Source organism: Microcebus murinus, chromosome 1 (genome assembly GCF_040939455.1).
Source record: "Microcebus murinus isolate Inina chromosome 1, M.murinus_Inina_mat1.0, whole genome shotgun sequence".
In the NCBI taxonomy this organism is placed as follows: Eukaryota; Metazoa; Chordata; class Mammalia; order Primates; family Cheirogaleidae; genus Microcebus; species Microcebus murinus.
Window position 1 is genome coordinate 7,472,285 of NC_134104.1, and position 27,670 is coordinate 7,499,954.

The 27,670-nt window shown below is 36.0% G+C and overlaps 1 protein-coding gene across 4 annotated transcripts in view; it reads right to left on the reverse strand.

Moving 5' to 3' along the window:
* The window catches only part of DYRK1A (dual specificity tyrosine phosphorylation regulated kinase 1A), a 139,968-nt gene that overhangs the window by 42,478 nt on the left and 69,820 nt on the right, over positions 1-27,670 (reverse strand). Inside the window, exon 1 of one of the 4 annotated variants that reach the window (XM_076000240.1) lies at positions 2,808-25,822. The exons of the other annotated variants lie outside the window; for them this stretch is intronic. The gene's annotated coding sequence lies outside the window, so the exon portion shown is untranslated. Of the gene's footprint in view, positions 1-2,807; positions 25,823-27,670 lie in introns of those variants that run through there. 4 annotated transcript variants of the gene reach the window in all.

Below are 27,670 nucleotides of genomic sequence, written 5' to 3' on the forward strand. Positions count from 1 at the left end.
AACTTAAACCTGCCAAGCTCACCACAAAGAAAGAACAGTAAATAATTATCCCAAGGTAGGCTGGGGCCATGATCATGATATCCACAGTAGGAATGAAAAATTAACACTTTGGTCCGTAAGTATTGGTGTCTGACTAATAAAAGGCAATTCTTCCTTTAAGGAAAAAAAAGAAAAAGGAAAAGAGTGAAAAAGACTTTTCTTCTTATATTCAGCCAAATTTGTAATCACAGACTAAAGCCAAAAGGTAAAGCACAAAACCCTGGTCAACAAATTCCAGACTCAGAATATTTGTGCTTGTCCTCCTGAATGAATCAGCTAACTCCCAACCATACAACAGACCATTCTGTTCAACACCAGAATACTTTTTCTGAAGCCTACTATTTTCAAGACACATAATAGTAGTGGCCCAACAGTGAAGAGCACAGACTCTCAGCCAGGCTGCCAGGGCTTGAAATCACAGCTCTACCACTTACTGGTTGTATGGCCTTACACACCTAATTCCTGAAAATGCTGTTAATATCCACCTGAAAAGGTTGTTGTAAACATTAAGTGCTTTAACACATGTACCAAGAGCAGCTGTGGCAATTAACAAATGGCCTGATATTATCTGCAATTACTGTATAGTACTGTACAGTGAATGTGCTATAACACACAGTAAAGGATAGTGGGCTAGTGCCTATTCTTGTGGAGCATACAATCTCTACCTGAATGATCCAGACTCTGCAAACTGAAGGTAACAAAACTTTATTCCACCCAAACAAGCTCTGTTTCTATTTCCTACCACAGTGAATGATACCACTTTCTACCCAGTCAACCAGAATTAAAACTCTGGGGGTCATATTACAGTTCTTCCCCGCCCCCCATGGCCCACCTGGTGAAAACAGCTGCCCAATCTTGCTGATTTCATCTCCTTTAGAACGCTCAAATACCATCTCTTCTTTTCATTCCATTACCATATTTCTAGCTTAAGATTACCAAAATAGATCCCTAATAGCTTTCTGTCTTGATTCTATTTCCAACTCTGTGTTTCTTCAATATAATGGCTAAACTGATCTTTCTATAATTAAAATGCAAATCTCAAGTCATCTACCCCAACTTGAATTTGAGTATCACCTGCCCTTAGCATTGCTTTCAGACCTTAGCTTCTCTCTCCACTACAGTGTGAGGTCCTTAACTGGTCCATTCTACATGATAAACAAGTATTTGCTAAGTAAGTTAAAAGACAGTGTACTCAGGATCATATATAGGATAATTCTGCTAAACATTTCATTCATTACGCATAGTGAAAAATACATTTATTCAATTCAATTATGCGGAGCAACTTTGTTTACTTTATTGTTTGTTAAAAAACTTCTAAGAATTTTATCTTAATGCAATATTTGATGATGAGCACAAAGATGCCAAGCATGTTTATCCTGGCACAGTCTGTAACAGCAAAAAATTCCTAAATTCAAACAACAGAGAGAAAGAAGGCCTTCAAATTTTATGTTAAAAACAAAAAACAAATGAAAAGGATTGAGGTCTTTAAGATATATAAAGAGCTCTTATAAACAGTAAAAAGGCTAAGGCTGTGAATGAGAAATTGCTTAACCACTCTGGGTCTTAGTTTCCCCACCTATGAAGCAGCGATACCTACACTAACCTCTACTCCATACTAAGAAGTTTAAATGAGAGATCACAAATAGGCATGCAGGATGGAAACTTACACACAAGCACTTTTTTAAATGTAAACTTATGTTTCTATTATCAATGCCTTCATTACACACTATGGTCAAATTTATTTATTGCAATATTATAGAAGAGTACAAAATTCATTAGCATACAGCTTAAACAATTATGAAATGAATCTGTGACAAGAAAAAAAAAAAAGGCAAGCATCCCAGAAGCCCACCACACCACTCTATGACCCTTTCTAAGTAATACCGCTGCCCCTTCATTTTCCCCAAAAGTTACTACTATCCTGACCTCCAAAACCAGGTTTATTTTAGTTTTATATAAATGGGTTTGTTTGCCTAATGCTACATCTATAAGCTGTAGTTTGTTCACTATCACTGCTTAATAATATCCCATTATATGAACATAGGATGATTTGTTTATTCTACTTTTGATTGACACCTGTATTATTTCCAGTTCAGGGCTATTATGAATACTGCCACTCATAAGATTCTTGTTATGCACCTTTTAGTATACACAGAGACGCTTTTTCCAATCAATCTATTTTTCCACTAGCAGTTTATGAAAATTCTTACAGCTCCACTCCTTCACTAACCCTTGGAATCATCAGCCTTTCTAATTTCACTTGTTATGGTAAGTGTGTAGTGATGCTCAACTATGGCTTTAATTTGCATTTTCCTGGTGACTAGCAGCATCTTTTCATGTGTATCTGATACTTGGGACAATACTGTGAAATGTCTGCTTTTCCATTTTTTTTAACTGTATGTCTTTTTCTAATAAATTTTTATGACATTTTTAAACATATTCTGGATATAAGCCCCTTATTGGTATAGGTGGCTTGTCTTGTCACACTCTTAATGGTGTTCTTTGATAAACAGAAGTTCTTAATTTTATCAACTTATCTTTAGAATTAGTACTGTACTTTTGGTGTCTTAAGAATTTTACTTACACCAAAGTCATAAGGAAATTGCTATCTTCCAAAAGTTAGGTTTTACCTTTTACATCTAGATGGGCGTTCCACTGGATTTGATTTGTGTATCAGGTAGCAATCAAGTTTCATCCCCTCCCCCCACATGGAGGCCCAACTGACCCAGAACCAATAATTAAAAACAGCCAAGTACAGTGGCACACACCTGTAGTCCCTGTTACTCAGGAGGCTGAGGCAGGAGGATAGTTTGAGTCCAGGAGTTCAAATCCAGCCTGGGTAAAATAGCAAGACTCCTGTCTCAAAAAATAAAAAGACAAACATTCTCCATTGCTCTGCAATGCTACCTTTATCATAAATCATATGCCCACATATGCTTGGATCTGTTTTTGGACTCCCTACTCTGTTCTTACTTATCTAGATCTTTTTGTTCAAGAACCAGACACTATCTAAATTATAAGAGCTTTAAAACCTAGTAGAGAATTCTGTTTTTCTTCAAGAAACTTCTGGCTATTCTTTTTTTTTTTTTTTTTTGAGACAGAGTCTTGCTTTGTTGCCCAGGCTAGAGTGAGTGCCGTGGTGTCAGCCTAGCTCACAGCAACCTCAAACTCCTGGGCTCAAGCAATTCTACTGCCTCAGCCTCTACAGGCATGAGCCACCATGCCCGGCTAATTTTTTCTAAATATATTAGTTGGCCAGTTAATTTCTTTCTATTTATAGTAGAGACAGGGTCTCCCTCTTGCTCAGGCTGGTTTCGATCTCCTGACCTTGAGCAATCCCTCCACTTCGGCCGCCCAGAGTGCTGGGATTACAGGTGTGAGCCACTGCACACGGCCAACTTTTGGCTATTCTTAGCCCTTTGGAATTCCATATGAATATCAGAATCATCCCATCAAATCCACCAAACAGACTCACATTGGCATCTGGGCTGAAATTGCATTGTCACTATAAAATGGTGCTGCCCAACAGAATTTTCTGCAATGATGGATTTATCTGCATTAAAGCAGCAAATAGCCACATGGGGCTACTGAGCACTTAAACAGTTTTATTTATTCTTTCCCAATCCTTGTTTTTCCTATGCACCTAATTCTACTTGCTGGGACCCCCAGCAGTATGATGATTAGAAGAGGAGATACAGATACCATGGAGCTTTCAAAATTTCTCTAGTATTATGGTTGCTGTAGCTTTTTAATAGCTACTATTATCTGATTAATGCAATTCCTTTCTACTGCTAGCTTTCTAAGGCCCGAACATTCTCATGGATGGATGCTGAATTTTATTAAATGCTTTTTCTACATCTACTGGAACAGCATGACTTTTCTCATTTTCTCTGTTAATGTGGTGAATGACACCGATTGATTTTTGAAATGTTAAACTTTGCATTCCTGGAATGCAATTTGGTCACGATTATCTTTTTGTGGTAGATTCATTGGTGAAACCTCTGAACCTGGAGTTTTCTTTGTGAGTAGCTTTTTCAATTAAAGATCAAGTGTCTTTAACAGGACTATTCGGATTTCGGATTTCCTTGTGTGCCTGCTTTGGTAAGTTATATTTTTCTAATAGAATATCTATTTTATCTAAACTTCAAGTGTATTGACATCAAGTTCTCATAATATCCTCTTATAAGCTTTTCAATATAGGCATAATTGTAGTGATATTCCCTTCGCCTCTAGATTGGTTAATAAGGTCTTTTTCTTTGTGATCAGCCTCATCACGTTTGTTAATTTACATGCATTCTTAAAATTTCTCCTCTCATCTTATTCTATCAGTTACCAAAAAGTATTATTTAAAAATTCCCACTTAAGATATGTTATTGGATTATACAAATTTAGAGTTGTTATACCTTCTTGATAAATAAAACCTTTTACCATTGTAAACTGCCCTCTATTTCCAGTAATGCCTTTTGCCTTGTCTGATAACAGTATGGCTACACCAAGCTTTCTCTTAATCAATTTTTGTGTGGTTTTTTTGCTCATCTTTTTATTTTCAACCTATTTCCTTGTTATTTTAGGTTTGTCTCTTGTAAACAGTATGTGGTTGGGTTTTACTTATGTATGAACACTAAGAACCTTTCCATTTGTTCCAACTGTTTTATGTCCCTTTCTTACCTTTTGCTGGATTAAATTTTTTACACCCTCTCATATTTTTTTCAGTTACCTTATATATTACAATATGCACTGACTCATCAAATTCTAATTACCCCCTTAACTTATATACTACTGTTGATTTCTGTGTTCATACACACACACAATTCAAAAGACATCCAACTGACCACCCAACATGGATGGAATCAGACTCAAGGATACATCTCAAATAATAGATAATAGCTATGAAAGAATTAAAAAATAGGTAACTCCTTAACTATTATTGTTATAATTACCCCCCTGAAATACTTGTTTGATTTTCTGAATCTAGATTCAGTCAATTACATGCATTTAATTCAATAAGCACTTACTGTGGAGCTACATAGGCATTGTGTGGTGACAAAGCGACTCATGATCTATAATAGCACTTCTCAAACTTTAATGTGCTTACAAGTTGTCTTTGAATCTTTTTTAAAAATGTAGATTCTAGGATGAGGCAGGAGGATCACTTGAGGCCAGGAGATGGAGGTTGCAATGAGCTGTGATTATACCACTGCACTCCAGTTTTAGCGACGGAATGAGACGCTGTCTCAAAAACAACAACAAAAAATGCAGATTCTGATTCAGCAGACCTAGGGTACACCCTGAGAGTCTACATTTCTAACAAGCCACCAGATGATACCAATTCTGCTTTGAACAGCATCTAAAAGACAATTTAATTGTTCACCTTAATAAAAGAAAGCTGTTCTCCAACTAATATAAGTAGCAGATAATCCAAAAATAAGCTACAGTCTAAATATACAATACACTAGAGGGCTTTTTCCCCCCTCAATAGATTTCCCTTTCTAGTTATATTATTGTTGTTGCTTTTTTATACTGACACACATTCCCACTTATAAGGGTGGTCTGCTAGGGGACAAATAATCTGATGTCCTTTTTAAAATGTGCTGTGGGTAATCTGAATGTGAATTAGCAATAATTTTATGTTTTTCACTTTTCAGACCTTTTCCAGCTATTTATGATACCATCTATCATAACTAGTTAGTAACATTCCCTGTCATTTAGTGAAGGATTAAGCCTCCATCCCAGGGGTGGCGGTGAGGTGTAGTAACTATAGCGCATATATATATAGTTATGCTCAGCACATGCTCATCATCTCCTTTCTTAGCTCAACTGCTATGTATGAAATCCAGAATATAAAACTTAGGAGTTTAATTTCCTCCAAGAGGCAAAAAAGTATTTAAGTTATCCACTTATTCATTCCTTTCCTATGATAAGCTTCCAACGGGACAAAGTTATATGGGTATTTCTAGTCAACCTGATTTTATAATTAAACAAAACCACTGTATTTTTATTCTTTCTAAAGTTACTATCTTCTCTTTTTTTTTTTCCATGACCAGTGGAAGAAAGTTATCTTCTCTTTTAATTCAAATGTTAATGAAAGAAAGGACTCTGTTCATCCTATAACAGAGATGATGGTAATAAATTATTAGGTAGAATCATATGAAATTCAAAATAGCAATTTCATATGGTTCAACCTAATACCTACTATACTATATAATCTTTATTCAACTCAATTAAAAATTAGGTATAATATTTTAGTCTAAGAATGTATCACAATACATAATATCAGATGTTATAATTTAATGAATTAAATTCAAAACTATCTTTAAAATTATTATTTGGAGTGTTATTTCAAAATATTTTTAATTGATGCCAAATAGTATGAGAAGTTGGAGCAAAGTATGCACTGCAGGGTTCTATTTGCATTTTTATATACTTCTGACCTGTATGGATCATTTTTACCATCAATCAGTATGTTTCTAGGACTTTTTTAAAGCTCATAAAAAGTTTTGTTGTTAAATATTTTATTTAAAAAATGATATAGCTTTCTCACTCCAATCAAGTTACTATATTCTAGCAAGAAACTAGAGACTGTATTACTAGTACAGATTAGCACTGATTCTTTACAAAGAAACATTTCATAAACTGATCTCAGAGATTAGGACATGATAAGATTCAAAAAGATAGTGGAAGACACAAAGGAAATATTGGATACAAAAAGCCTGGGAGAAGTACCTGAGTGAAAACAAGTTTCAACAGCCATTAATTTCTGATATAAGACTCACATGCAGTTCCACTTGTAAATCTGAAGGTATACTATAATACTCTGCAAACTTGAATTTCTTCATTACTAATGTGTAAATATGGGATCATTCCTGTGACAGTATTAATTGACATTAGATTTTAAAGAGAAACGGTTAAATGAAAAAGCAATATTAAATAAAGAACAACAACAAAAAAATGGAAATAATTCAAGTTAATTTAAACCATAGCATTCCGATGTAGAAAACTCCTTTGAGGATGAGGTTCTGACACAAAATCTTCTAAGAAATGAGGAGGGCAACAAATCTTATGGGAGAAGAAACCTGCAAGGTCGTCAGCAACAAGACACATCCAAAATGAAGAAGACAAAATGTTACAGAAACAGCCAACTGCACTTTTAAAAATGATTGGAATAAAAGTACAAGATTAGGAGGGTAAGTGAATTAAATCCATGGGTAAGTTTTGCTCACCATTTTATCATTAGCACCAAGAACAGTGCCTGGCACATGGCCTGCATTCAATAAATACTTGTTCAATGAAAGAATGGACTGAATCCATCAGGAATATTTAGACAGTGAAGAAAAGTTGAGAGAGGGGGAAGCTTACAGAGAGTAAGGATGAAAGAAATATTTTTAAAATGAGGGGCTCATGAGTCAGAAATAAAGAACAGTCTTATTGCACAGGCTACAGCTAATGCTTAAACAATTTTCTCTTACTCATTTTTATATCCCAAGCACATAGTGCAGTGCCTGACTCCACAGTAGGTGCTAAATAAATATATACTGAAGTGAAACTATGCAATGACTGTGACTGTGCAAAGAGTCTAAATGATAAAGACTATCAAGTAATAGTCATCCAATGATAAGAACAAATTAACTGATATCTTATTACCCTCTAGTGGCCAATATATGTCACTACAGGATGCATAAACACATCACACACACACACACACACACACACACACACACACACACACACACACACACACGAACTTGTCATACTCTATTAGCCAAAACGGCATATTCAATTGTCTAGACACATGAGGAAATTACTCCTATAATAACTAAATAGAAGCTCAGGGTTTTCAGCATGAAACATTAATTAAATCTGTATATTAAATTGTTTTAACAATGGGATATGGATAAAAACATATCTGTAAAAGCCTGTAATATCAGACTTCCACTTCTGACCATTTTTTAGAGTACCTGGTACCAGACAACCGCACTCATCATAAATAAACAACTATAAAACTGCTCAAACATATGAAACAACTGTTTTCAAACACTGGACAACAGGCAGCATAGAACTGCGATCTCTGAGAAAAAAGCACTAGTCTTGGTGAGTCCCACAGTCACCATAGCTTTCTATCTGGAAGCAACTTCCAGAGTATAGTATAGGGAGGGGAGCCCAAAAAGAACACAGCAGTCTCACTGCACTGAGGTAAGAGTTCAAGGCCACTGGGTTGGCTGGAATTTGTGCCGTAGGTAGCAGAAAGGAAAGAGCTATGCATAGAAGGAGCTCCATTAATCTATATATAGGGATCTGCTTGACTCTTTGACCAAACGCTAAGCTGCACAAGTGCTGAAGAAAGGCCCATGAGGTCAGGCAAAAAACAACTACCCGGGAGCTATGAGCAGAACTACTACTAGGACTTACGTAGGACAGAAATATGTTAAGTGTTCCAAACAGCTGCAGTGGAGAAATCATGACAAACACCACAGTCATTCATTCATTCGAGACCCCAGAAAATCTACCTTTAAGTTTAGAGCTAACCTGGCCCTAGAGTAAAGAATGGCCCTGTCTTAATAGAGATTGAAACAAACCTCAAAGGATCAAGATGGTCCACAAGTAAATTAACAGCCTGCGAGAACAAAATTCAACACTCTCTAAAAAGAACAACAAAAACCAGATACTTAAGACCTACCATTCTTAAGGCCAAATCCAATCCAAATGCACTATACATGCTAAAAAGCAAGAAAATGTGACCTGTATTCAGGAGGAAAAAATCCATTTATTGACTCAGAAATTGATAGAAATAATGAAGTTAGCAGAAAAAATACAGCCATTGTAAATGTTTTAAAATATAAAGGAAAACATGGACAAAATAAAGGAAAAAACTGAATCTTTTTCTTTCTTTTTTTTTTTTTTGAGACAGAATCTTGCTCTGTTGCCCAGGCTAGAGTGCCATGGCGTCAGCCTAGCTCACAGCAACCTCAATCTCTTGGGCTCAAGCAATCCTTCTGGCTCAGCCTCCAGAGTAGCTGGGACTACAGGCATGCACCATCATGCCCCGCTAATTTTTTCTATGTATTTTTAGTTGTCCAGCTAATTTCTTCCTATTTTTAGTAGAGACAGGGTCTCACTTTTGCTCAGGCTGGTCTCAAACTCCTGATCTTGAGTGATCCTCCTGCCTCGGCTTCCCAGAGTGCTAGGATTACTGGCATGAGCCACCACGCCCAGCCAAAACTGAATCTTAATAGAGAAATAGACTCTTATTTAAAAGAACAAAATGAAAATTCAGGAAATAAAAGTAATTAAAATGAAAAATTTACTGAACAGACCTAATGGATTAGACATTGCAGAAGAAAAGTTCAATGAATGTAAAAAGAAAGCAATATAAATTAACCAAACTGAAAACAAGTACATAAAATAATGGAAAACACACACACACACACACAAATCATATTGAGTCATTCAACGAAACTGCTGAAAACCAACGATGAAGAAAAAACTTGTAAAAGCAGTTGGAGGGAGGGGCACAAAAAAACCTCTCTGTACATACAGGGGGACCACCAATGTCTCATCAGAAACCATGAGCACCACCAGCAGAAAATAAAACATCTTTAAAATGATGGGAAAAAAATACCTATAACCTAAAATTCTATATCCAGTGAAAATATCCTTCCCAAAAACGAAAGCAACACATGGGCCTGTAGTCCCAGCTACTTAGAAGGCTGAAGCAGGAGGATTGTTTTGAGTCCTGGAGCTTGAGGCTGCAGTGCACTATGATAATGCCACTGCACTCTAGCCCAGGTGACAGAGTGAGACTCTGTCTCAAGAAAATAAAACATAAAAAAAGACAATTTGATTGTTTAAAGCAAAAATGACAACATACTATAGAGTTTATCACATATAGAAAAGTAAAACAATAACTGTAGTACAAAGGGCAGGAGAAGTTAATATGAAAGTATACAACTTAGCAGATACATATGGTAAGCCCTACAGGAGGGAGGGACAGAGGGAGAAGAAATAAATTACTATTGAGCAATTAGAAGAACTAAAATGAAATACTAACTATATTTAAAAACCAAAAAGAATAGTCTTGAAACTTTGAGATTAACACACAGATGAATGCATTTAATCATTCTATATTTAACAAACATGTTATTTCTGAGGTACCATAATCTCTTCAGCAATGAGATCACGGTAAAGGGGTCTTCAACTCTTACAATTACAAAAGGTAAACCAAATTTTTACAGATGAAATAGGAAGCCAAGAATTTATTTTTAGTAACAGTATCTGAACCCCAGAAAAGATTAAAATAGTCACCCAAGATATAGCTGCTAGATTCCATAAATTATTATACTGTATATAACATATAGTATGGGTAAACTTATATTTTCCCTAATATTCTAAGTTTATTAAATATTTTTAAACAGTAAAAATAAATACAGCAGATAATACACCTAGTATTTTGAGTCACTGGCAGTCATAAAAATTCCTAGTGAAGAAACATTTTTCTTATAGTATCCATAATTTTTAAATATTTAATCAGTAATGAAAACCATCAAAGTAAAATTTGTACCATTTAATAGAAAACAAGTTATCAAGCAGTCATTGAGCTCTTAATATCTAGGAATTGGAGGGGATGCTTAGAAACAAAGAAAGGTAAACAAAGGTACACAATATTTCAAGAGAAAGTTTAGAGATGAGATTAAACCTTTTACGAGAAGTCCAACAACTATTATTGGATCAAGAGAATGAAGATCAGTGATTTTTTAACTTTGCCAGGTGGCCAGCGCTGGTAGCGGATTAGAAGCCAAAGTCTACCTCCTGGTGCAATAACATCACTGACATGTAAAGGCCACAAGAACTCCAGGCCCCTTGTTCGCTACTGCACCTCCAAGGCTGAGAACAGTACCTAACACAAGGTAGCCAATGAGTTAAGTATGTGCTGCCTAACCAACTTAATGGGTAGTACATAAAGACCACAGACAAGTGAACTAGTCATTAAGAGAAGATTTGAAAATGTCAACATGAAATGGAAGAGTCTTAATATACTGCAATAAATGAAATATACAAACGGCTGAATTTTAGATATGATTAACTGAAAATTGATTTTAAATGATCGCCCAAAAAAGCCTTTGAAAAACTGAAAGTTAATACTTTATTAGAAAAATTCTATGGTAAAGAAAACAATGTATCTAACATATCAACTGAAATATGGCCACTTGTACAAAATGCTCATGAATATGTTTTAAGTTTGAGGCAAATGCAGTAAAAAACAGCTTATCTTCCTGACTGTGACTGCATGTTCCTTCCTGACTTAACTGGGCACTTGACCTAATGCTCCCAATTATGAATGTATCTTTAAAAATTTATTTACAGGTATTCTCTAACCCACTCACCCCAGCCCCTTAGGGGAAAAAAAAGTAAATTCACTTCTGGCAAAGTTTAATTTTAGATGTTTCACTGGACAGCCCTGCAGAGGGGCAGAAAAGGATGCCTTTTAGACTAGCAGAATCCAGATAACAAACACCACAAGGAAACAGCAAAAACATGAAAAAACAGTGGCTGAAGCAGCCCTGTCAGTCACTATCTTGTCTTAATACAAAAACAGAATGTTGCATACAAATCAGAAACTAAATTACATAAAATTTTCTAGCACAGTACTAGAATAACTATTAAGCAACTCATTATGACGATAAAATGAGACCATGGTCCTAAAAAGTTAAATAAACTCTATAACCACTGTGCGAATGGAAGTCCTTTCAAGAATCTAGATCTATACAGGACAGTGCCAGTTACTCTATCAAGAATCCAGGTTAGTACTAAAGAAAACGAGCCAACAACTGCGATCCTGACTAGATTGCCTATATAAATGCTAGCCACTTATTTAAAGGATTAAGACTTTCACTGCAATCATAGAGCCTTCAGCAAGTTTAACTTTCATAAAGACTTCAGAATTTTTACCAAAACAATGTAGTCATTCAAATTGAAAGACTATAGTAATTATAATCAAGAAACTAATTCTTTCAAGCAAGCTAATAAACTAATGTCCGTCAGACTAGGTCCTGAGATTCTAATTTTTTTCAAAAGGAGAAAATACATGACAGTGACCATAGAGTTCAAGGCTATCATGCTTGATTTCAAAGCTGACCCTTGCACTAGTACCTGTCAGATGGTATGTGCTTATTTATGGCTGAACAAATACAGTCACCTGAGATGAGATTGGAAACCGTCATCAGCACATGAAACAGCCTAACTGGCAGTAACACGACAAGTGCATGCAATGAATGCCACTTTCCATTTTTAGTCAGAAGATGAGGTCTTCACTTACTTCCTCCCAGGTCAGAGTCATCTGTGGGACAGTTAAGGAAAGTCACTGGAATAACCTAGACAGCACAGCTGTAGGTCTCTCAGCTGCTCATAATCACCTTTACAAAGCCCCTTGGCCCTAAGCCTGCTTTCTCAATCTCAGATTCCTCTGTAACATGCAGATTTAGCATATTAGTTTACAAAACAGGTAAAACAAGAAATATATTAGGGAAGCTCACCTTGCTACATAGAAATACACTGGGCTAGGATTTAAGAGCCTACTCTTGCTTACCTTAGCACCAGCATCAATGCAACATGGCAGCACATAAGTCAGTTTCCTCTTATGTAAAATGAGATGATACATCACCAAGCTCAATCATGTAAATCCAAAGTACTCTTTCCCTTATAAAATACCATGGATTTGAAATGTTACAGACAATTGCCAGAGGACAGGAAAGGTTTTGCCTAAGATATACTCTAGAGTCTGTAATGTCTAGAGTTTAAAATAGACATTTTAATAAATGATAATTAGTTCAACTTCATTTTTTTCAAAGTCTAAACAAAAAGACAGTAAAACATTATCTAACATTTTAAAAATGTAGTACATAATAATGTACATATATGTATAAACACACACACACCTTGGATTATCCAAAGATACTCTCCCCTACTTCCAGATTTTTCTCATTTTCCTTACATATCCTTGACTATAAGTTTGTCAGGGCCTATAGGCATACTAAAGTTGCCCTCCAAGTAACCTAAAAGTACAAAAACAGGGGAAATGACACATTATAACACATCTAAATGATGAAATATTATGAAGCCATTTAAAAAGCTGAAAGTTAGCCTAAAGTGGTGGCTCACACCTATGAATATTAGCACTCTGGGAGGCCGAGGCTGGAGTATCCCTTGAGGCCAGAAGTTCAAGACTAGCTTGAGCAAGAAGAAGACCCTGTTTCTACAAAAAACAGAAAATAGCCAGCATGGTGGTTTGCACTCATAGTCCCAGCTACTCAGGCTGAGGCAGGAGGATCACTTGAGCCCAGGAGTTTGAGGTTGCAGTGAGGTATGATGATGCCATGGCATTCTAGCCTGGGTAACAGAGCAAGACCTTGTCTGGGGGGGGGGGGGGGGACTTGCCTGCTTAGCTGCTCCCCCGCCCCGTAGAGGAGAAGGGTAAGAACACAGGAGGCAGCTAGGAATACAACACAAGCAGAAAGGCAACCTACCGCTGGTCACTGTCATGACCTTCAACTACGCCATACCCATGCTATTTTAAGAAGTGTCTGAAGATGCTACTAAGTTTCAGGTACATAAGATTTCTTTGGAAAGAAAGCTGCTTTCCCTAATCTTTACCTCTGCCTCCTAAAGCAACAGCAACCTGACCCCCACCCCTGAAATTTTTTAACTCTTCTATCCCAGGGAGAAAAGAGAATCATACGCATACTCTTCACTCTTTTTTAGTTCTAGCTGAACAGCTGTTAAACATACAGGATATTTTTAAGTCTAGTTAAGTACTGAGTACCTATACTGAATTGCAGCATAATACTTAAAATTATCCAATGAGGCAATAACTTGGCTTTGTGATTCCAACTAAAACACTGTATATTTATGAGAGTTTTCCATTTAAAAAATACCCAAAAAGACAAAGTATTTCACCTGATCAGAGACACTTTAAAAAATAACACAGCAAATTAACTGTTCAATAGTGGTTATAAAATTTAATAGTATAAAAAGTAGCCCTGCATTACAAGAATATTTATGTAGTAAATAAACACATGACTTTAAAGCTCATAATTAGTTTTCCTTCTTCCATACATACATGTAAACATAATCAACATCTGTATCTCAATTCTATAGTGAACTAGTCTGGAAAATGTTACTCACCTAAGGGTTATATAATATCCTTAATATATAATGAAAGCTCTCTAATAATACAATTAATAACTCTTGGGTCTCCTCCCTCTCCCCCTACCTCTAAAACAGGTAAAAGATACAATTCTCACAAACCAACAGTAAGTATATGGGAAAACTTTCAAACTTATCAGTAGTCAAAAATAAACAAATAAATAAATAGAGATTTCATTTTCACCTTTCAAACAAGCAATTTTTCCAAACCAGAAAGAGTACCCTCAATAAAGGATAAAAAATGTTCCTATGACCCTTTACCAGAGAGTCTGAGTAGTTTTTCATAATTACACAAAAAGTAATAAAAAGCAGTGACAACATTCACCAATCTCTTATTCCATGCAAACTTGTTTCAGTATACCCTCATACCCAAAAGAGCCCTATAGAATAGGTGGCATTATTGCATTTTTTTTTATTTTTATTTTTTTTCTTTTGAACGAAATCCTACAGATGTAAGCATTTTACATAGAAAGAAACTAAGGTAAACAGCTCCAAAGTGGCTCTAGGTAGTCTGGCCTTCAGTACCCATTCTACCACTCTGAACTGCACCTCAAAGACAGAAGGGGCAAGGAAGTGCTCAAGAGACATTAGAAATTCCCCCAAAAGACAAGACTGCTGAATATCTGCAAAGGAATGAAGATTAACTGAGCCAGTAGGGAAAAGAAACACGGGTTAGGAAACAGCACCCTGCTTGACAATGTCCTTTCCAGATACAACCCGATCACATTCAGGTAAAAACAGGCAAGTGGGTGACTTTGGCCAAAAAAAGAAGGAAATTAAATAACGAGTCCAGGAAAAAAGAATTTCACATTGAATTTTAGAAAAGTATCTTAAAAAAAAAAAGCTAGCTATCATGAGCCATGAAGCTAATAACAGTCACAAAAACAGGAAGATGGCTAGCAAATAAATGCTCCATAACCTGGTTCCTGCCTCGTGCCTCATCTTGTGCCATTCCCTCCTTCTCTAGGCTCCAGTTCCTCTAAGGCACCCCCATACTCTCTCAACACTCTCTGCTCTGCCTCAAATACCATTCCTTCACTGCTTTTCCTAACTGACTCCCACTTCTCTTTCTAGTAGCGGCTTAAATGCCACCTCAACTTTGGCTGAAAAATAGAATACAGACAGGGTGAGTAGGGTTAAGGCTAGAAAGGCAGGCTGGGCCAAAAGAATGGCAGGCTAAGGAATGGGTGCCAGGGAAGATGTGCAAAGAGTGACAAAACTCCAGATGTGTGTTTACTTATAGCAACAGACACTCTGGAGAGTTTGGATTCAATTTTGCTATGTACTAGATAGCTACTAGCTTCTGTGTCGCTACAGATAAGTCAATTAAATAAACCTGTGCCTCCCTTTCCATCTGCAGAATGGGTTTACAACTAACTTAAACCTCAAGGGTATTATGAAAATGAAAGTTAATGTTTAAAGTGGTACCCTGAAAGTGCTGAATAACAGAACTGATGCGTAAATGGATCGAAACAGGGAGAAACTACAAATAGAGATAATTCATTGCTTATTTCAACAGTCCAAGCATGGGACTGGAGAGCCTTCAGGAGTGTATTATCAGAAAAGGAAAAGGAGAAGCAAGAACAGACGCTATGAGGGCAGACTAACTGGACTTGAAAGCTTGTTTACATACGGACGATAAGAGACTAGCTGGATTAAAAAATGACTCAGCAGTTCTGAGCATAGGTAACTTGAAAAACAGTGGTGACTGCTAAGAAGTCAGAAAAGAGAACCATAATGGTTGATGTCTCCGTAAACAGATCTTGCTTTGAAATTCAAAGACTATTTCTTAGTATATTTCAGCAGTTATCATCTTATCAAGCATATGACATTTAAAATTTTGGTGAAAGTAGAAAGGAAAAAGAGGTACAAAAATAACAAAAAGAAAGGAAAAAGGTGTGGCAGAGAAAATGAAAACTGGCCCAGGAAGAAGTCCAGGGTTCTGGTCCTAGCTCTGAGGTTAACTACATGACATTGGTATCCCCTCACATATAGGGCTAGTATCATTATTCATGGGGAGCTTCTTCAAAATACATGCGACTCTTCCTTCCTCCCCCATCACCCAAGCATTGTCCTGGCAGCCTCTATTTTTGACCAGAATGCAACCTAACCTGCTCTAGTATGCTGCAGCAGAAGAAAAAGTTGAGCATGCCTGAATAACCACCTCTACAGTTACTTCCAGTTTGGACATTATCACATTTGCCTGAGCATACCACATCAGGAACATAATGCTGTCCCCGAAGCAAAGAGATATCACATTTACTAATAAGATCAGTATTACATATCAAAATCTGTTTGTATATGTATGAGAGGAGCCAATCAATACAGTTAAAAGCCTACTTCCATCTTCAACATCAGTGCCTGTGTCATCATTAAATCCCTGTTAAGTCATCTAGGTTTTCCAGAGCATATCAAATTCTAAGTTCTTTTAGATATAACACTTTTTGAATTCCTATAACTGGTCATTTTATCCCAAAGAACAATGACATAAAATTTTTTAACATTAGCAACACTAATGTTTTCCATTAATACAACAGGTATATTCATGATTTCCACTTATATAATACTTTTTTAAACGGGTCTTTAAAAGTTTTATTTACAGTATCAATACCTGAATATGTGAAGTTATAACCTCAAAAATCTATATTAAACTTCTTTGCTTCACTATTTACAGATTTATTCCATCAAGGACCTCTGTAAGTTTTCAAAACTACCACAGAAGGAGGGTGCTCCATGCCTATGTGTCATCCTCAAACAGTCAAAGTCATGCTACTCAAAGTCGTGGAGAATACACCTCATAATATGTGAGACTATAATAATATGTAGGAGGACTGTTCAAGAACTCAAGTATGTGAGGACTGAGGGGCAATTTTGGGAAAATAACGTTGATTTATATTCAGGCTGTAAAATATATAATTTTATATAATTCCAAATATAACCATAATGCTAAAAATAAGATTTGATAAGTTAATTTTTAATATAGAAAATATTTTTTCTAGCTGAATGATAACCAACGTAAAAACGATGATACATGCCAATAACACTTTTCCTACTTCCCACCGAGAAAAGGATGTTTTTCTTTTCCTTTCTTTTCTTTAAGTCACTATGAAAATACCTTTAAGACGTTAAAAATGACCCTCAACTATCCAACACCTAAAATGCAGGAAGGAACAATTATAACACAATTCAACTAGAATTTATGCTAAATAAACTGGATTTGGGCCCCTCAAAATATTAACATAACTGAAGAATATCTTTCTTCAAAGGGGAGAGACAGCAAGAAGTCACTCATCCCGTCTAAGTCACAGATCCCATTCCCAACCACCCCCTCAGGATCCCCTCTATCAATTAGCACTGTCTCCAGTTACCTCTTACCTCTCCTCTCTTCTAGTTCTGTCTTAAACACATAAATATGTTCAACTGCCTCATTATGAGAGCAAAACCCTTCCTCGATTCTACTACAGGTAACCTTTAACAACCAGCCCACTTTCCTCATTCATTTGTTCATTCATTAGACAAATATTTACTGAGCCCCTGCTATGTTCTAAACCTGCATTGTCTAATACAGTAACCAACAGTCACATGTGGCTACTGTATGCTTGAAATGTAGCTGCTAGTCAGAAATGAGTTGAACTATAAATGTAAAACACACACAAGATTTCAAGAACTTAGTATTAAAAAATCAAAAATGTAAAATTTCTAACTAATAATTTTTTACTTTGATTGGAAGTTGAAATAATGTTTGAATAGACCAGGTAAAATATATTACTAAAGTTAATTTTATTGTTTCTTACTTCTTAAAAAAATATGAAAATTTTAAATTACATAAATGGCTTTTATTTCTATCAAACAGGGCTGTTCTAGACAATGGTCTTCGCATTAAAGACATAAATGTGAAAATTATGGGCAAAATCTCAGGCCTCCTAGAGTTTGTATTTTATTGAAGAGAGAAGAATCACCAGACAATAAACAAGTGAATGTGATATCAGAAAATGATGTGTTCTAAAGAAAATAAAACAGGATAAAACAGGGAAAAGAGGAACTGGAGTGGGGTGGGGGATTCCTCTCCCTCTTCCCCTGCCCCTCTTCATCTCTTACAATAGGGAAGGCAAATAGGTTTCCTCTCCAGCACAATAAACTGGCAGTGGCTGTCTGGAGCACTCACTATTAGAAAAGATTCCAAAGCTAACTTCAGCCTCAGTCAGAAAGCATGGCATGCTATATTTAACTATGTCTGCATGGGCTTGGGAGCAGGCGGTAGTGCCAAGTTTGACCCAGTTCTATAAACAGCATCTCCACGGATCCATCCACTCAAGCTAGAAACCTAAGTCTTATTCACTGTCTGGAATGTCTCACAAACACAACTGCTTATTTCCAAACCCTCTGTCAAGATCTTAATCCAGAGCAGGAGGTGTAGGGGCAGGCGTGTGTGTGTGTGTGTGTGTGTGTCCTACAGTGACTGCTCCATGTCCAGGCGTGTGTGTGTGTGTGTGTGTGTGTGTGTGTCCTACAGTGACTGCTCCATGTCCAGTCTCCACCCCTTCAGTTCATTCTCCCCACTACTGTCAAAGTTCATGTCTTTAAAAAAGTTTCAAAATCATTAACACTTTAAACATCCAGAGTTTCCAGGTTAAGTGTTTACACCTCTTGTCTCATTTCCCACTATTTCTCTCCATCCTGTTCCCCTGTGACATCCTTTCCCTCAGCTACACTGATGTCCTCACCATTCAACAGTGCCAGAGCACAACTGCTCTCTCTTTAGAATGTTGTCCCTGCTCCCTTTTCTGCTCCTAGAAATCCTAAATTCAAACCTCAAGATACAGATCAAATGTCATCTTGCCTAAGAAACATTCCCAGAAACTTAAGAGGGAATTGCTCTCCTGCTCCCTCTTTCCCTTAGAACAGGCCTGTGTTGCTTAACCATAAGGATATGTTGAGAAATGTGTCCATGGTGATTTTGTTGTTGTGTGAACACCATAGAGTATACTTATACAAACTCAGATGGCATAGCCTACTACACACCTCAGCTATATGGTATATAGCCTGTTGTTCCTAGGCTACGAGCCTGAGCTGTATAGTGGTATATACTAAATACTGTAGGTATTTTTAAAACAATGGTGTTTCTGCATCCAAACATATCTAAACAGAAAAGGTACAGTCGAAATAAAGTATAAATATAAGGCATTTACCATGAATGGAGCTTGCAGGACTGGAAGTTGCTCTGGGTGAGTCAGTGAGTGAATAGTGAGTGAGTATGAAGGCCTAGGACATTACAGTACACTTCTGTAGCCTTTACAAACACTGTACACTGAGGCTACACTAAATTTATTTTTAAAAATTTTCTTTCTTCAATAACAAACTAACCTTAGCTTACGGTTAACCTTTACTTTATAAACTTTAAAAATTTAACTTTTTGCCTCTTTTGTAACAAAACCTAGCTTAAAACAGACATGTATAGCTGCACAAAAATATTTTCTTTCTTTATATCCTCATTCTGTAAGCTTTATTTTTTAAATTTTTTATTTTTACCTTTTAAACTTTTTTGTTAAAAATTTAGATACAAACACACACATTTAACTAGGTCTATATAGGGTCAAGATCATCAAGACATCATGAGGCAACAGGAATTTTTAAGCTCCATTATAATTTTATGAGACCACAGTCATACACACAGTCTGTCATTGACCAAAATATTATTTGGCACATGACAATGTTCTGTCCTTATTTCAACACAGCAAGCATGCTACCCGCTAAAGTCATCAGTATGCTCTCACAACTAATGCCCTTAAGGGAAGGACTGGTCTTATTTACCTTTTGTATTCTTATAACAACAACAATGCAAAGGGTTAAAGTAAACAATAAACAAATAAGTGAAAGAAGCAAAGAGCCATCCCAAATCCCTGACCACAACACTCCCCACTCAGGTTGGACTGGGCACCCTCACAAGCTCCTTTACCGGCTGCCCTGGGCTAGACCATATGAACACTTTACCCAACTGTATCAGAATGATTTCTCTGCTCACCCATCCACCATACTCTGCAAAGGTGTCCTATGCAACTCTTTTGTGTCAGCACGTAAAAGGAACTCATTAAATATTTGTTCAATGAGTGAGTGAATGAATGGACCCCTGGAAGACATCTAATTCCCCCACTTCAATTTACAGAGGGGGCAGCTGCAACCCAGAGACTATCAAAGGCTGGTGGCAAAATCAAGACTGGAACATAGTTTCTCACCTTATACCACAACATATCTCTCCTGATGAAAAAGGTTCTCAAGTAGGGACTTGTCGTTTTTCTGGCTATGTGGTATCTAGATACCCTTCACAGTTCAAAAGAATCATGGAAGGCAAAAAAGCCATAGTTCCTACTATAAAAGCCAAACAGTAACAAAAATCTCCTCTTCCTTACTCTTTAGTAACTAGAGCTTTCATTGTCTAGTTTATATATACTTATTAATTCCTAATTCTAATACACTTTTAACAATCACCACACAAAATTCACATTTACTAGAAAACACCAACAATAAATGTTCTTTTGAAAGCACAACAGGTTCCCTGCCTCAAAGCAAAGATTAGTCACTTACACCTTTTCACTTACCATAGTGATCCCATACCTACAGGATGAAAACTACCCACTCCACCTCAAAGTTCCAACCACATGTCATTTCTGTTAGCTACTCAAAATCAAGCTTTACTTTCTAGCTCTGAAGCTGAACCATATCTTTGAGTACAATGACAAGCAAAATCTTGAGCAGGGATCAGCACATTTTTTTTAAAGGGCCTGGGTGTGAATGTTTTAGGCCTTGTGGAACATGCAATTTCTGTTGCAATTAATCAGAACTCAGCCCTAGTTGACAAAAGCAACCATGGACAATACATAAACCAATGAGCATGGCTGTGTTCCAATAAAATTTTGGTGACAAAAAGAGACAGCAGGCTGGATGTGCGGTCTTGAGGCTTGAATGGAAGAGAAGCAAAGTTGGTGTGAGGCTCCCATATAAAAATGTTTGTATATATGTATGCTTCTATATGTATAAATATGACAAAAAACATTTCTACATTTATTTTTATGTTACATGCATTTGTGTTATTGTCACTTTGCTCAACTATAACATAAGGTCCTGAGGATGGAACTGCTGCTTCACCGCAAATCTTTAGTGAATGGGCACATAACAGGCACTCAAAAAACACTGACTCAAATCATGAGATCCAATCACAAGTTAACAGGAAGGAAGGAAGTTCTTCTACTGGCAGAGTAGACAGAAGGTTATATGTTTCTATAATCAGATGATAAGTGCCCTTTCTTCCTCTCCCAAGCCATCACTGTCACTGATGAGGACAGTACTGATGATAAGGAACAGCAGCAAGACTAATATCAAGAGGCAGAACAGGAACTCTTTCTTGTCAAGAACTGCACGCCCCAGACTTACTGAGGGAGCACAACGGGAGCAGAACATCCACCTGTCTTGTGTAGTATGCTTTGACACCCAGAAGCAGGGGTGCCAGCACAGTACCTATAATTCTCATCTCTACAGTAACTACAACATACAACAGGCATTTAGTAAATACTATGTTAAATGAAGTAAGCCAGTTTTAGCCTCAGATGTACTAATTCACTGTGTGACTATGACCCTCTCCAAGGCTCATCTGCCATTCCTGTCAAGTGGGGATGATAAGCCATTCCACCAGCATCTCTGTGACATGCACATAAAATCACACATGTGAACAAACTTTACAAACTCTAAAACACTACAATAATTCAAAAATGAAGAATTTGAAATCTGCCTTTATGTTGTAAATCCCCAAATGTCAGGACAAGAATATTTGAACTGCTAGAAAGCAGTGCCAATTTTCCCACTAACTACTTTATTAAGTAAAAAAAAAAAAGAAGTCAACTAAAATTTAAAAAATTTCCCCCATGGACCTGAATAGGCTATTTTCATTTTGAAATTTTAAAAAATGCTGTTTGTTTCCTGAGTTGTACCCACTGCAGTATTTATCTTAATAGTAACACATTTAGTTTCCCTGGAAAACAGTAAATATGTCCATGTTTTTGGAGATATTACTTCTTAGGAGATAACTAAAATAAGACATTGCAGTGTGATCTATTTTATGCAAAATGAGTGAACTAAGAGACCAAATGCTCAGGAAAACTTTTTCAAACTTTCAGAAATAGAATGGTCTTCCACATTATCCATTCAGAATTGTGGATAGTAGGCACTGGTCACTATCAAGGATTTGCATTAGCTAAATTTTCCTGCACATTACTAAATTCTTTTCTTAATGCCAAAGATACTCTGGTAGCAAAATCTACCTACTGTTTTAGAAGCATGGAAGCCCTTACCCTCAATTGAATTTCAATAAACAAAAATAATCACAGGGCTGCAGAGGGAAGTGCCTAAGAGGACAGACTCTAAAGGCATACTGTCCAGACCTGAATTCTGGCTCCACTACTTATTAGCTGTGTCCTTGGGTACCTTTCTTAATTTTCTGTGCCCTAGTTTCCTCATTTGTAAAATGGAAATAAATGATCACTGCAAGGTCACCTCCCACTTCCCCAGTCACTCTCAGCCTTCCTTCAAATGTTTCCAATTTATCACCTACCCATAAAATTCTGTGCTCTTGACTCTTGTCAGCCCTTCCACCCAACTAACTTGCTGGTGTTCTCTCTCCCCTCTTTCATGGCAAAGCAAGAACATCTACTGATTCACCATTCATTCTGAATTTTCCACTTATACATTCTACTCATTTTATCTAGAAGCAAACTAATTTATCTTCCCTTCCCCACCAAAATGCCTTTGCCTGACTTCCCATTTCCACCAACCTCCCATTCATAGAGGCTTGACATTATGCTTCTTTAACTCTTTATCTTCCACCCTGCATGGACCATCATTGTGTCTAGGATTCCTTTGGAAAACCTTTCATAACCATCTTCTCTGTTCTTTTACCTCATAATTCTTCACAGTAACACCCATCAGGATACAGGCAAATTATGAAATTTTCACTGGCCTATTCCAGACACCCACCAGTAAAAGGTTCTTTACTTAGTAGGCTCAATCAATAAATTTTTTTATTTTATTTTTATTTTTTTTTTTGAGACAGAGTCTCGCTTTGTTGCCCAGGCTAGAGTGAGTGCCGTGGTGTCAGCCTAGCTCACAGCAACCTCAAACTCCTGGGCTCAAACAATCCTTCTGCCTCAGCCTCCTGAGTAGCTGGGACTACAGGCATGCGCCACCAGGCCCGGCTAATTTTTTCTTTATATATTAGTTGGCCAATTAATTTCTTTCTATTTATAGTAGAGATGGGGTCTTGCTCTTGCTCAGGCTGGTTTCGAACTCCTGACCTTGAGCAATCCGCCTGCCTCGGCCTCCCAGAGAGCTAGGATTACAGGCGTGAGCCACCACGCCCGGCCTCAATCAATAAATTAATGCATGCCTGACTTACTATAATCACATTCAAAATGAATTCCCTGATTGCTAAGTCCTAAGCCTCCAATCCCTCCTAAAGTTATTAAGGAGTATCTCATTCCTGCAAGTATCTGCTCAGACATACTATTATGTTCAAATCAAGCAACCCACTAGTTATAGAGTTACTACAGGTGATACTGGGGGATGGTGAAAGAACTGGGGCACAATACCAAAAACAAATCCTCTGCAGGTTTTCAAAAATACTACAAGTGTGTATAAATACTTGTAATAAAAGGTACAATTTAAAAAAACCTTCTAAATAGAGATTAATTCTGATTAGTAGGTGGCTTTTAAGAAAGACAAGTAGAGGAAAGAAAAGAGGGCAATCCAAGCTGGGAGAATATGAGTAAGAGCCTAAAAGCACAGAAGTGGCATGTTCAGGAAATACCAATGGGGGGTAGGGCTTTATATGTTGAACTGTGTACCCTCAATAATGCGATCATATTTGGAAACAGTTGTGGGGCAGATGTAATTAGTTAAGATGAGGTCATTAGGGTAAGCACTAATCTAATACGACTGGTATTCTTATAAAACAGAGAAATTTAGACAGAGACAGACATGCACATAAGGAGAATGCCATGTGAAGATGAAGGCAGGGATCAGGATGATGCAGCAGAAGTCAAGGAATACCCAAGATTGCCAGCAAATCACTGGAAGCTAGGAGATAGACTCATCAACCAGATCAATATTCACAGAGCATTAGATAATTAATTACACAGGGCGGTATCTCCTCAGTAGTGAAGAATAATTATCATGAAACTATTTAAATACTTCACTAGTCCCATCTAAAAAATCTTCTAAGACTCAAAGGTCAAACTATTTCCAAGTAACCTGATTATTCCAGAATAATAGCCAAAGACAACTTACAGAAACATAAAAGTACTCCTCAGCATCTAACAAAGTACACAATCAAAAATTACCAGGCATGCCAAGAATCAGGAACACACAACCCATAAAGGGGAGGAGAGAGATTGATCAATGGAAACCAATCCAGAACTGACACAGCTGTTAGAATTAATAGACATGGACATTAAAGCAGATACTATAACTGTATTCTATATTGTCAAATATTTAAGGGGCGTCATAGAAAACATTTTTTTAAACATCCAAATTGAACTTCTAGAAAAGAAAACTATAATGTGAAAGATAAAAAAAAAACACACTAGGATTAATAAGAGATTGGACATTGCAGAAAAACAAAAAACACAACTAGTGACCTTCAAGACACAGCAATAAAACTATTTCAGAATTCCAACTGACTACTCAACAACTGAAACTGGATGTCAAAACAGAAAAAATAAAAGAGAGAAGAGATTAAAAAAATTAACAGACATTCACTGAGTTCTGAGACAATCTCAAGCACCCTAATACACATATAACTAAAGTTCCTGATAGAGGGGAGAAGAGGAACAAAAAAAAATTGGAAGAAATTATGGTCAAGTATCTTCCAAATTTGATAAAAACTACAAGCCCACAGACCCAGAAGTTCAACAAACACCAAGCACAAGAAACACAAAGAAAGCTACACCAAGGCACATCATAATCAAACTGGTGAAAAACAATGATAAGCAGAAAATCTTAAAACGGGGGAAAAAAAAGAGGCAAATCTATATGCAAAGGCATAAAAGTAAGAATTAAAGAAAATTTCCTGTAAGAAACAATGCGAGCTGTGGAGTCACATCTTTAAATTACTGAAAGAAAAAAGTGTTACCTAGAATTTAAATTACTGAAAGAAAAGAGTGTTACCTAGAATTCCATGCCCAGTAAAAATATCTGACAAAAACAAAATCAAAGAAAAAAAAAGTATTTCTGGACATATAAAAGGCGAAAGAATGCATCACTAGTAAACTTGCACTATAAAAAATGTTAATGGAAGTACTCAGGATGAAGGAAAATTAAACTAGATGGAAATATAGACCTATACAAAGGTAGGAAGACCATCAGAAAAGTTAACTATGTGGATAATAGTATAAGAATTCTTATTTAAATCTCAGTTCAGTAAACGTTTAAACAACAATAATAATGTAGTGTGGGGTTAACAAAATATGTAAAAATAAACTCTATTAAAAAGCAGTAAAAAAAATCAGTAGAAGAGAAATCAAAGCATACTATGGTAAGGTCAAACAATGTTCTCTGATAACAATGAACATAAATTGAAAAACAGTAACAGAAAGATATATAGTTCCCAAATATTTATAAACAAAACAGTTCTAATAAGGAACTCAGAAGAACAAATCAAATAGTAAATTATAAAGTATTTTGAACAGAATGATAATGAAATATATCAAAATATTTGAAATAGCTAAAGCAATACTCAGGGAGAAAATTATAGTACTACACACCTCTATTAGAAAAAGTTCACAAATCAATGATTTCTGCTTTTTACCTTAACAAACTAGAAAAGAACAAATGAAATCCAAAGTTAACAGAACAAAGAAACATCCAGAGTAGATATCAATAAAACAAAAATCAATAAAATGCCACTATCCTTCATGAACATGAGGCAAAAAGTGTAAACAAAATTGTAATAAATAAAATCCAACAATCTAAAAAAAAGGGACAATATATTGTAACCAAATGGCCTTTATTTCAGAAATGCAGTATCAATTTAACATTGAGAAATCAATCAATATAATTCATCAAAATAACTAAAACAGAAAAACCACATAGTAATCTCAGTAGATACAGAAAAAAAATCTGACAAGTCCAATATCCATTCTTGATTAAAAAAAAAAAAACTTTCATTAAAGTAGGAACAGAAGGCTCATTTCCTCAATCTGATAAAGGACCCTGACAAAAAAACTCAACAGCTAACATCATACTTAGTGGTAAGAAACTGTTTCCCCCTCTAAAATAAGGAACAAGACAGGATGTCCTATTTTACCACTTTTATTCAACATTGTATTCTGGTGTTTTATATACATACATATTCCATATTCCATGGAGATTAGAGCCAATGTAGTAAGGCAAGAAAATGAAATACACACAAGGTAACGAAACTGGAAAGAAAGCAAAATTATTGCTCATCACAACATGACTGGAGAAAATATGATATAATCTAGCCATTAGAGTTAGTGATTTTTATAGCAAGTTTGCGGAATATAAGAGCAATATATGAAAATCAATTGTATTTCTATGTACCAGCACTGTAACTACAATTAGAAAGTGAAATTTAAAGATCACTTATAATAGTATCAAAAATACTAAATTCTTAGGCATAAATCTGACAAAATATATAAAAGATTTATACACTGAAAATTTAAAAATTAAAGAAAAAGCTGAATAAATGGAGATATATATCATGTGTTCAGGTCTGAAGAATCAGTATTGTTAAAATATCAATTCTTCCCAAAATTATCTATAGATTTAACACCATCCCAATCAATGCCCTACCAGACTTTCTTTGAAGAAATTAACTCATTTGATAATTCATATGGAAATGCAAAGGACCTACAGTAGTCATAAAAACTTCAAAAGAAGGAAGGTGTAGAATTCACACCATCTAATTGCAATACTTATATAAAGCTACAATAATCAAGACAATATGGTATTAGCATCAAGACAGACAAATAGATTAACAGAATAGAATTTTCAACAAAGGTATAAAAGCAATTCAGTGGAGAAAAGACAGTCCTTTCAAAAAATAGTTCTACAGTAACCAGATATCCATTTGCAAAAAAGGTGATCCTTGACCTATACTTTGCAGCAGACCATTTACAAATATTAACTCCAAATAGATCACAGACTTAAATGTAAAACCTAAAACTATAAAATCTAGGGGGAAAAAATATGAGGAAAACTTTTTGATCATAGGACAATTATGCAAAAATTTTCCAAAAGCATGTTTCATAAAATAACAAATCAATAAGTTAGACTTCATAATAATTAAAACACCTGATCTTCAAGACATTTTTAAGAGAATGAAAAGCTACGGACTAGGAAAAAAATCTTTGCAAATATTAATAATATA